Source organism: Panthera uncia, chromosome B1, assembly GCF_023721935.1.
Source record: "Panthera uncia isolate 11264 chromosome B1, Puncia_PCG_1.0, whole genome shotgun sequence".
Classification (NCBI taxonomy): domain Eukaryota; kingdom Metazoa; phylum Chordata; class Mammalia; order Carnivora; family Felidae; genus Panthera; species Panthera uncia.
The window spans coordinates 88,911,787-88,916,336 of NC_064811.1; positions in this window are offsets into that span (position 1 = coordinate 88,911,787).

Below are 4,550 nucleotides of genomic sequence, written 5' to 3' on the forward strand. Positions count from 1 at the left end.
TCAATCAGCAGATTCGAGCCTTGTTATTTTTATTCTTAAGTTGTGACACATATATTAAGGCAAACTGTACCCTTACATGATGTTAGGTTAGCCCACAGAGGAGATTCCCACCCCCTGTTATACATCTTCTTTCACACTGCATCCATTCTCACAGGATCATTTTGATCTAGCTCACGATACAGATCAAGTGAGTGAGGGACACAGTTCTTAAGCTACTTTTCAGTGCTTCTTAAAAGCAAAAGTAGTTCATGTTGAGACAGATCCAAATGGTAAATTTCATTCTGATATTCTGCTGTTGGACAGCCAGTTCTTTCAATGTAAAGACAATCATGACAGATGCCATTTGAATTTTCCCACTTGATCATGGGTAGATTCTTCTTAAGTCAAAATAAGCTTGTCTTCAGTAATAAAAATACTCACACAAAACTCTTAAAAAGACTGTCTGAAGCAACCCACTCCACCACTGTATTGTCTATGAAGACAGAGAGTAACTAAAATGGTGATGCCACAATTATTAGTTCTTTATTTGTGTAGATGGGACCTATTTCTTGTTGATACTTCCTCTGGCTCGATAAAGTCAGCAATATGATCCTGATGCCTAAAAGTAATGTTTCCAGCAAAATCTTGGCTATTTTATATGAATTCTTTCATTTAAATTCCTCTTTGTGATCTGCTGTTTAACAGGTTTCACAATGCATTTATTATATCATGCTTCGATATTAGAACTTTTAGTTTAAGGCTAGCAGAAATAGTTCAGCTAATGAAAATAATGGTTTTTTCATGTTGTACTCCATGGTAATTTAAAGCATTTCTATTAAACAAACTGTCTCATTAGAGCTCCTGATGATGCTTTGATATGGTCAGAAATCCCAAGGATGCTACTGGGATGCACTTTAACTATCATGTGAACAAGTTAAGGAAAGTTACCATACGCCAAACATTTTCCGAGTAATCAAACGACCTACTTTAGAAACCTTTGAAGCCATATTGTTGTGTGGACCCAGGATAAATTACCCTCGTTTAACACGTACCTTCAGTTTATGTTCCTAAAGGCATCCAAGTTCTACCACTGAGATTTATTTGAAAAATTCCATTTTTTTCTCCTATCATATCTGAAGATTACTTGAAAGCACATTTGTTCGCAAAGTTCTTGTTGTCCTGTTAATACTTTGTTTTTTCACAGATAGTCTAATAATGAATATTATAATAAAGAATTGACTGTTTTATATCATATTCCTTATCATTTTTTCCCAAGAGATTTGGGCATTTCTCTAGGAAACAAAAGATTAAGTACACAAATAAACTAATTTAGTAAAAGTATCATGAAGATACTATTTTTAATTATTGTTACTTTTTTAAGTAATCTCTATGCCCAAAGTGGGCATCTCAGGATGCCGAGATCATGTTCTACCGACTGAGCCAGCCAGGCGCCCCTCATCGAGATACTTTTAAGATAAATCAAATGTTGTTACTTTAAGTTAAATATTCAAATGTTTTCAGATAAACTGAAGGTTTAAAAAGATAAGAAATTATGTTACTTTTACTGTGGTGGTTGAAAAGATATGAAAAAAATAAAATTTTCATGTTCTTAATTGACATAAACAAGAAGTGAAACTTGCAAACTTTTTATGTCACCAAAACAACTAGCTTCTTGAGTTTAAATATTTGTTAATTTCATTTAAATATCCGATTTATTACTGTAGCTGGCGGTCTGCCCAAGGAGGTAAGAAATGGGTTTTCGTGAACACATAGCCATCTTGCCACAAGTCTCAGCAGAAACTTGCTGAAAGGAATATAATCTCACAATTGGTCTTATAACAGGAGAGGTTATCATTTGGTCTTTACATTGAATACTAAATATAAGTCTGTGTAGTAACACTTAAACTACTATTCTAACTAAAAGGTGTTAAGTAACCAGTAACCATCTACATAACATGATGTTTAACGATCTTTGTCTCAGGTGCTTCTTCAGGGCACATGGATCCAGCTTTTCCTATGCAATTTCCAATGCAGAATCTCTGAGTTCTGAAAATACTTCACTTTTCCACCCAACTAGCTGCCACAAAATGGCAGATACAGTAACTTCAACCTCACTTTAATCTTGAAAGCTGGGGTAACTCAGATTAAATATTATCTAATTTCTTTTTCCCTAGGTGACCCAAATCAGTATTTTAAAAAAGCACACCTCACAAACCAATTTAAAGCTCACGCCGTGTGTGTGTGTGTGTGTGTGTGTGTGTGTGTATTTAAGCTATGTATTTTGAAAGCTGAACTAGACAAAGCCTCAACAGAACATCCAAATGGTCTCTCAACTGATATTTCATTCAGTTGAAGTTCCCGCCAGAGGTCTGATTTCATGAGTCCTTGTTAATTACCAACCTTTCCAAACGTTCTGTAGTGACCTCTGATGCAAAAAGAAATCCACCTATTATATAACCAGTGTCTAAAGCAAAAAGTAAGCAGAAAATTGAGGCAAGTACCCAGGAAGTTCAGGCAAATCCTGGCAGCTTGCTTTGTATCTTCTTTTTATCTTTACCTTTATTTAATTTTCAAGTTTTTAGTACTTTATTTTATTTTACTGTTTCTCAAGTTTTTATTTCTTTTACGTATCACAACCCCAGAGCAAGACAGCAAATTATTGATAGGCAATGCAGAAAAGAGTGATAGGGTTGACACCCTGCAGGGACTGACCTAGAAAGACAGATAAAAGGAGCCGAGAGACTGGCTGCTCCATCTTAACACAGTCCTGAGAGGTGGCTATTTCTGAGATCTGGCCCTGTCTAATCCCTCCATGACTTCAAACATGTTGTTTAATATTTCTATTTCGGTAACTCTTACTTTTTCAAACGAGGATAATGAGAAATGGGTTCAGTTTCATCTCTGAGCTAGGTGCATTCAAAAGGCATCCTTCCAGTTTGTTTCTTCTTTCTCTAGGAGGCAGCCCACCTAGGGAGATTCTTTTGTGGCCAAACGAAAGTGATTTAACCTCCTGGCCTCAATTTTCTCTTCTGCAAAATGGGAGTTAAAAATACATATCTTGTGGGTTTGGATGAGGATAAGATAAATGTATAAAGTCACTTAACAAAGGGCCTTACAAATTAAAAAAAAAAAAAAACTCAGGAAATTGTCATTTTAAAAAGAAAGTTTATACCAGCCACCTTCTTTGTTATCTAACAATCTTTCAAGTTGGTAAAATATCATTGAAAACCTAAGACTATCTGTATTTAATGTAATCCTGATGCCATTCATTTTAGCCTATAAATTAGAGAATTACATACTATCTTCTATGTGGTTTTATGTAGTTTCAATGATTTAATCTTGAAAACTCTGAAGAGTCAAAAAAGTGGTAATATTGAAATAGAGGGTGCCGACTGGAATCCAGTTTGTCCACACAGGAAGTCAGAAGGAACTTATGGTGAAGCAAGAATCCTTGACTCACTACGGCAGGCACAGTGTGTGGCAGTTGTAATACCCAGCTCACCTCCAAAGTCTACACCTACGTCTGTAGTTTTCAAAACTACATCACTAGTTTTCAAAACTAGTTTGAATGGTCTCTGCTGATCAATCGGCCACCACTAATCTATTTCCAATCATAGAGTGAAGCATATTTTTATTTATTTATGTTTAAATTTTTTAAATATCTATTTATTTTTGAGAAAGAGAGACAGAGTGCAAGCAGGGGAGGGGCAGAGAGAGAGGGAGACACAGAATCAGCACAGAGCCTGACACAAGGCTGGAACCCATGAACCATGAGATCACGACCTGAGCCGAAGTCAGACGCTCAACCAACTGAGCCACCCAGGCACCCCAAGTGAAGCATATTTTAAATGGGAACGAAGCCTTGAGGATGAATTGATTTTGACATCTTATTTGGGTTTTCTGTGTCAACAGAACAAAAAAAGCAAAAAAAACCCAAAAAAACAAACAAAAAAAAAAAAAACGCCCACAAACAAACAAAGCAAAACATGATTAAAGCCAATTCTTGATCATAGGTGATAAAGGAGACTACAGTGTAGCATGAATAAATCAAACTAACAATTCTCAAAAGCCTACGTGAGAAATGAAGACTTAAATGTTGTCTAAATATGAAACATCATGGAAACACAGAGGCTTAAGTTTTCTTTGAAAACAAATAGAAATTAGAAAAAAAATCCATGATAGGCAAACATGAGCAAAGCTCCTCTTTTGTCAGAGCTGTTAACAGTAACTAAGTCTACAGATTTTATTTGCACCACCTCTGCCCTTCACTGCATGTAGACTAGGAGACGGGGCAGTGTATCTGAACAGGGCAAGAGGCAAGAAGGAACAGAGACAACTGAGGTAGGAAACCACGCATACTGACCAGTTCTTAAATAATCTGTAGCTGTAAGACTATGAAATTTTTGGTGATAAACATATAAAAACAGCCTCAGTGCTAAGAAGAGAGGAAACGTTAAGTAACAGTAAGGGAAACTTATAGGAAAAAGCTAAAAACACTTCAAAGGAAAAGCCTATGAACAAGAAAAAAAAAAATGTATCTCCGTAAGCAATTTTGTTTAACTCTTGGGTAA